The sequence below is a fragment of the Rutidosis leptorrhynchoides genome, chromosome 3 (assembly GCF_046630445.1).
Source record: "Rutidosis leptorrhynchoides isolate AG116_Rl617_1_P2 chromosome 3, CSIRO_AGI_Rlap_v1, whole genome shotgun sequence".
In the NCBI taxonomy this organism is placed as follows: Eukaryota; Viridiplantae; Streptophyta; class Magnoliopsida; order Asterales; family Asteraceae; genus Rutidosis; species Rutidosis leptorrhynchoides.
Window position 1 is genome coordinate 504,071,143 of NC_092335.1, and position 7,735 is coordinate 504,078,877.

A 7,735-nucleotide genomic window follows, 5' to 3' on the forward strand; every position below is an offset into this window, starting at 1 on the left:
GATGCACCCTTTGTTTTCACAAGTGAATGCACTAAGGCATTCAACATTTTAAAAGAAAAACTTGTCAACGCACCAATAATCATAGCTCCAAATTGGTCATTACCATTCGAGCTAATGTGCGATGCATCGGATTTTGCGGTTGGTTCAGTTTTGGGCCAACGGGTTGAGAAACGTTTTCAACCCATTTATTATGCGAGCAAGACTTTACAAGGAGCCCAATTAAACTACACAACAACCGAAAAAGACCTCCTTGCGATCGTCTTTTCCTTTGACAAATTCCGATCTTTTCTTGTCCTATCGAAGACAATTGTCTTCACAGATCATTCGGCATTGAAATACCTTTTCTGTAAGCCGGATGCAAAACCTCGATTGCTAAGATGGGTCTTGCTTTTGCAAGAATTTGATATCGAGATTAAGGACAAGAAAGGTGCTGAAAATCTCGCGGCGGACCATCTTTCAAGACTTGAAAATCCCAATCTTGAAGTACTCCATGAATCGAGTATTAAAGATGATTTTCCCGGTGAATACCTAATGAGAGTAGAGAAGGTGGAAGATCCGTGGTATGTTGACTTCGCCAATTATATTGTTGGGGGGTACCTAGAAACAGGTTGGTCACATCAGAAAAGAAAGAAATTCTTTAGTGACCTAAAATACTATTTTTGGGAAGACCCTTATCTATTTAGGCGATGTGCGGATGGAATTATTCGTCGGTGTGTTTCGGGGAAAGAATGCACCGAAATTCTGCTTGACTGTCACCTTGGTCCAACAGGTGGGCACTTTGGTCCCCAAATCACGGGGATGAAAGTTTACGAGGCCGGTTTCTATTGGCCTACAATATTCAAAGATGCCTACACTATTTGTAAGGCTTGTGACGCGTGCCAACGGGCCGGTCAAATCACTAAACGGGATGAAATGCCTCAACAAAGCATCCAAGTATGCGAGGTGTTCGATGTTTGGGGAATTGACTTTATGGGGCCCTTTCCAAAATCTCATTCTTACCTATACATACTTGTTGCCATAGATTATGTTTCCAAATGGGGGGAGGCAAAACCTCTACCAACAAATGATGGCCGAGTTGTGGTAAACTTTTTGATGGAACTTTTCTCTAGGTTTGGCACGCCAAAAGCTCTTATAAGTGACCGGGGCACCCACTTTTGCAATAAACAATTGGAAAAGGTGTTGAAGAGATATGGAGTAATCCATAAAATTTCAACATCCTATCATCCCCAGACAAGTGGGCAAGTAGAAAACACCAACCGGTCATTAAAACGCATACTTGAAAAGACCGTTGGTGCAAATCCAAAAGAGTGGTCAATCAAGTTAAACGATGCATTGTGGGCCTCTCCCACGGCCTATAAAACACCAATTGGAACAACTCCTTTCCGTATGGTATACGAAAAAGCATGCCATCTCCCGTTGGAGATTGAACACAAAGCGCATTGGGCGCTAAGGGCATGCAATTTGGATTACCAAGAAGCGGGTCGGTTACGTTTGACCCAACTAAATGAATTAGATGAGTTGAAGCTCGATGCCTATGACAACTCTCTAATTTACAAAGAAAAAACCAAACAATGGCACGACAAAAGATTGAAACATCCAAAAGAATTCATGGAAGGAGATCGTGTCCTTGTTTACAATTCCCGTTTCAAGTTATCACCAGGAAAGCTTAAGTCCCGATGGACGGGACCATTTGTGGTTAGAAAGGTGTACCCTTATGGTACAATTGAAATGGTGAACTGGAAGGGTGATACTTTTAAAGTGAATGGCCACCGGGTCAAACACTATGTTGATGGTCCCCTAGAAATTGAGGATGAGGTTAGCCTCAACTTCAAGAACAAAGCATAAATCAAAATGGGGACGAGTTTGGTGAACGACTCGTTAAAAAATGGTTCACAATTGTAAATAGGTTTGAAATGTGTGCACGATAAATTTTAGTTTGGTACAAAATGATTTACGTTTGGCCTTTAAACACGCGCGACTCAGAAAAACAGGTCAGTGAGTTTTAGTGCAATGGGACGCCGTCCCATTTTCCTGGACGCCGTCCCCATTTAAAGACCTGGACGCCGTCCTCTTTTGCTAGACGCCGTCCCAAAATGAAACCTTGGGCGCCGTCCTCCTTTCTGGACGCCGTCTAGAGTGACTGACTCAGAAAAAAAAATACGTTTTAAATACCTATCCAACCCATTTCTTAACCACAAAAACACATTTTTATCCATTTCTCTCTGCCAAACACGAAACACTCTCCAAAAACCCTAATTTCTACCTCAATTTCGCGATTTCTTCTTCAAATCCAAACTTCAAATCATGTTTTCTAGGGTATGGATACTCCATTTTTACACTTTTCTTTATCAATTACTTGAATTGTATGTTTATATCTATAAATTGGTGAAGGATAAGTGTGGGGTGTTTGATTTGCATGATTATTGTTAAGTTTAACATGCCTTAGTAGTTTAATTGCCCATAATGTGTTTATTTTGCAAAGATTACATGCTTTTAAGGGTTTGTTCATGATTTTAGGGTTTGTGAAATTTGAATCCGAATTTAAGGTGATTAGTTCATGATGTTGAGTTTGTGTATGATGTTAATGAATCTTGTGAAGTATTTAATTGTGTTGGTGATATTGATGTCAAATTGGCCGGGTCATTTTTGAATGTTCTTGAATTTTTTAGCATATTGTTGAATTGTAATGAACTTATGAAGTATGTATGCTTGATTTTCATTTGTATGGGCCTGTTGAAGTAAATTGATGGGAATGGAATGCCATAATGTATGATGTTATAATAGGTCATTTGAACTAAAATTGCGAAAAATGTGTTATGATTTGTGATGAATATCATTAGAATGCAAATTTAAATGTTATGACCTATAACACAACATGCTTGAATGCTTGAGTCATAAGTTGATGCTACATTGTGAAGTTGTGATTTTCATTTTTGAAAAGTTATTAACGGGTTTATGTTGACTATAGTTGACTTTGGTTTAAAATTGTGAACATACGCTTTTGCTTAAATGAGTCATAATACTTATGAACTTGAAATGGAATGATTAAGTTCTCTTGCTACTCAGTTATGTTTTAGCTAACATTAACACAACGGTTTCTATGTTCTTTTGGTTTGATGTTAATGTTTTGCAGGGACATTCAAGCCGAGGAGGACCGGCAAAGAGAGGAAGGACAGCAGGTTTGGCTCCACCACGACAACCACCACCACAACAGCAACATCATTCATCATCATCATCAGGAGAAGAAGAAGAGGAGGATCGAAATGATCCTCGAGTTTGGTTGACACAGGTTCAAAACGACGAAGACTACACAGAAACATTTGAGACGATAAACCGTAGGCCTATTAATGCCACTTGGTATTTTATCTGGGGCCCATTGGAAGAGGCGGGTATGCGCCGCCATGTTTCTAACTTACTCGCCATCCCCTACGGTAGAGTAGTCACCCACGCTTGGGAGCAAGTTTTCAGCATCAACGAACCAATTTATCCGGTACTGCTTAAAGAATTCTACTCAACTGTGCGGTTTAACAATGTCAGCGATTATTTGTCAAATGACTTTCTTCGATTTCGTTTAGGGGGTGAGTACAGGGGTATAAGTAGTTTTGAGCTATGCCGAGTTTTGGGTATTTTTGAGGAACTCACCGATACCCAGTTAGGTGAATAATTGCGGGCCTCCGATTATGTTGGCCGGCATGAATTTAGTGATGTTTCTTATTGGCGAAGGATTTGTAGGCCGAATGCGGCTGCACAGTTTAGATCAAGCAGGCACAGGTACAACGAAATCGCAGCCCGGGATGATAAACTGCTTCATAGACTTATCGCATGCACTTTTAATGCGAGGGTTGAGGGTCACGAGAAAGTGAAAACGTTGAATTTATGGATTATGGACCAAATAAAGCGGGGTTGGTATACCGACATTCCTGGGTTGATCGGTAATTATTTCCTGGCCATTGCTACCGAGACACGGCAACAGAAGCCACTTCTGGGAGGCCACTACATCACCCGAATTGCTCGACATTTTAACATAGATTTCAGCAGATTACAGGAGTGTACGAACGTCATGAAACCATTAAAAAAGGTTTCTTATATTAATGCTGAAATTCTTATGAAAGATAGAAATGGGCATTTGGTACCTTTTGAGGCAGGTGGCGCAGGTGGCGCAAGTGGCAGTGGCGTGCAGCAAGAACAGCAGCAGGAAGAAGAGGCGGAAATGGAGGCACAGACTAACGTTGGTGATCAGGTTCCGTGGCATCCGTCCCAATCAAGTTGGGACAGTTTGGTTGGTAGTGTTAATAACATGAGGTTGAGCCCGAACGAACAAAGGACGCACAACAACCAAATGTGGGATAGTCAGCAACGAATGGAGCAACGCCAGATTGCTCAAGTACACAATACGGGATGGAACAGTTATGGTATGGATTGGAATAACCATAACTCAGAGTTATTTTATTCCAACCCCGAGCAGTACTATGGAACGACACGTCTGACACCCCAATACTACACGGATCCTGAACATCCACCTCCCCCTCATCCGATTTATAACTCTACCGCTGCGTTGCAGGATGCTCGGAACAGATTTGAGCGGGAATATCCACAGGGACGCCCGTACAGAGATGGTTCGGGTAATTATTTTTGGCCGTATGATAACTAGGCATGCGTGTCTTTGATCATTTTGTACTTTGTTTTGAGACAATTTAATTTGTGTGGTGTGATTTTAGACAATATTTGGTTTGTAATAACTGGCTAATTGTGTGGATTTATGAACGGTTGTGGTTGTAAAAACACCGTTCTTTTTATTATAAATTGTGTGGTTTGTTAATTTGTGCAGCATGATTGAACTTCAAAGACTGGCATTAAGTTTAGCGACATTTGATATTATGATGTGTGTATGATGATAATCGCGGAATGGACGATGCTCTTATGCTGGGAGTAAGTTTAGCGGCATCCGTCTACATGTTCCACGATTTGCAGGTTAAAAATTGAAAATTTCTACAATCACCCTATCGCTTTACCCTCTAAATTTAATCTTTTTTCTGATTTCATGCATTGAGGGCCTTGCATGATCTCAAGTGTGGGGTAGGGAATAGAAATTTATCGGGAACTCGTTTCACTAAAATTAAGGCGTTTATTATAAAAATTTTAAAATTTTCAAGTAGCCTTAAAAACGATTAAAAGTCCAAAAACCATGTTATACGCATTATGATCTTAAAATCTAGAAAATAAATGTTGGTTTACATTTTAAATTATTAATAGTCTTTGAAGTTGCACTATCATTCAATTATTTGAATGAAAATCCTACTAGTTTAGTAAGCTAACTTGTAGGTCACTTGTACCAAAACGAGTGTAAACCGTGAGAGAGCGGTGATTGTATAGCGTGGTCGGAAACCGGATCTCGCGCCAGATCGAAAACCCTAAGGACGGTCCTCATTGTTTCTCCTAACAAGGACAATGTTGCGTCCGACCACTTGATTTGACCAATATGATGTATCTTTTCCATCCTCAAGGAAGTAAAGTCTTCCGAATGACACACTTACTGATTCAATTCAGAAGATGTAGTCCAGACCAGTTGTAGGGTGACAAAAACTCTTGAAAAGTCATTACTGACATTGACTGGAAATCTACCAGGCCTCAACGTCAAACAGGGAAACTAGTAGTCAAAGTTTATCTCAATGAGGGAGATTAACTAGTAAAACGGGGGGGGGGGGGGACCCATGTATACACAAAATGTTAGTGATTTATCAGATCCCCGGAAGGATAACCTCCAGAAAGGTAAAATATCAGCTTTTAAGACTGATAAACCTCAATCTTCATGATTGATTTAACGGATTAGATGATTACCTCATAATTGTCAATGATGTCCGGACGTAATGTGTATCCTCCTAAAACACATTATTTTCTACCGACGTCTCGTAATGTTAGGTACCGTGGGAGGGATTGGCTTGACCAATAGCGGGAAACCCGCACTCATTTTTAAAAATTCAGAAAATCCGATAAAAATCGGAAAACGTGCATAGTATTAAAAACTAGCATGATATTTTCAAAACCATAAAACGTTTTCATAAGATCCTGATTTCCCTAGGGTCAAATTTTTCGGATACTTGGCTCTAATCTCCCAAAAATGTGTGTGTGTGTTTCCATTGTGTATATAGCGTGCGTGTGATTTCAATAAAAGTGTGCTATACTTAAAGCGTGTGTTTCCATTGTGTATATAGCGTGAGTTGTGTTTCATATCAACGTGTGTGTTTCGTGTGCTTCGAGTGATTCATGTAATGTTTGTAATCTATATTGTGTGATTATGTTTGATATTGTTCTACTTTGTAAAGAAAGAATTGCTTGAGGACAAGCAAGGTTTAAGTGTGGGGTGTTTTGATATTGCTCAATAACATCATATATATCTATCGCAATATCGTGTAAAATGCTCTAGAATCGAGGATAATGAAGGCGTTTCTACAAGTGATAATCCAAGATGTGCAAATTTGTATCGGAAGAGTGATTTACAAAGAGTTTTGATGATTTATGACATTGGTTGATCCCGATACGACTTAAGGTCTATTTAGTGCTCTAAAATGGTAAAACAAAGCTTCCAAGGTGTTAGGCTTCGTCCAAATAAAAGAGGATTGAAAAGAAAGCGAAACAGTGGATTTCAGCATATCTGGACGCCGTTCGGGGTTATAGGACGCCGTCCAGCCTCTTGAAACAGGACGCCGTCCTGGATTTGAAGACGCCGTCTAGCTCCAAAAAGGCTGGACGGCGTCCCGTCCTTAAGAGCTAGACGACGTCTTCAAATCCAGGACGGCGTCCTGTTTCAAGAGGCTGGACGGCATCCTATAACCCCGGACGGCATCCAGATATGCTGAAATCCACTGTTTCGCTTTCTTTTCAATCCTCTTTTATTTGGACGAAGCCTAACACCTTGGAAGCTTTGTTTTACCATTTTAGAGCACTAAATAGACCTTAAGTCGTATCGGGATCAACCAATGTCATAAATCATCAAAACTCTTTGTAAATCACTCTTCCGATACAAATTTGCGCATCTTGGATTATCACTTGTAGAAACGCCTTCATTATCCTCGATTCTAGAGCATTTTACACGATATTGCGATAGATATATATGATGTTATTGAGCAATATCAAAACACCCCACACTTAAACCTTGCTTGTCCTCAAGCAATTCTTTCTTTACAAAGTAGAACAATATCAAACATAATCACACAATATAGATTACAAACATTACATGAATCAATCGAAGCACACGAAACACACACGTTGATATGAAACACAACTCACGCTATATACACAATGGAAACACACGCTTTAAGTATAGCACACTTTTATTGAAATCACACGCACGCTATATACACAATGGAAACACACACACACATTTTTGGGAGATTAGAGCCAAGTATCCGAAAAATTTGACCCTAGGGAAATCAGGATCTTATGAAAACGTTTTATGGTTTTGAAAATATCATGCTAGTTTTTAATACTATGCACGTTTTCCGATTTTTATCGGATTTTCTGAATTTTTAAAAATGAGTGCGGGTTTCCCGCTATTGGTCAAGCCAATCCCTCCCACGGTACCTAACATTACGAGACGTCGGTAGAAAATAATGTGTTTTAGGAGGATACACATTACGTCCGGACATCATTGACAATTATGAGGTAATCATCTAATCCGTTAAATCAATCATGAAGATTGAGGTTTATCAGTCTTAAAAGCTGATATTTTACCTTT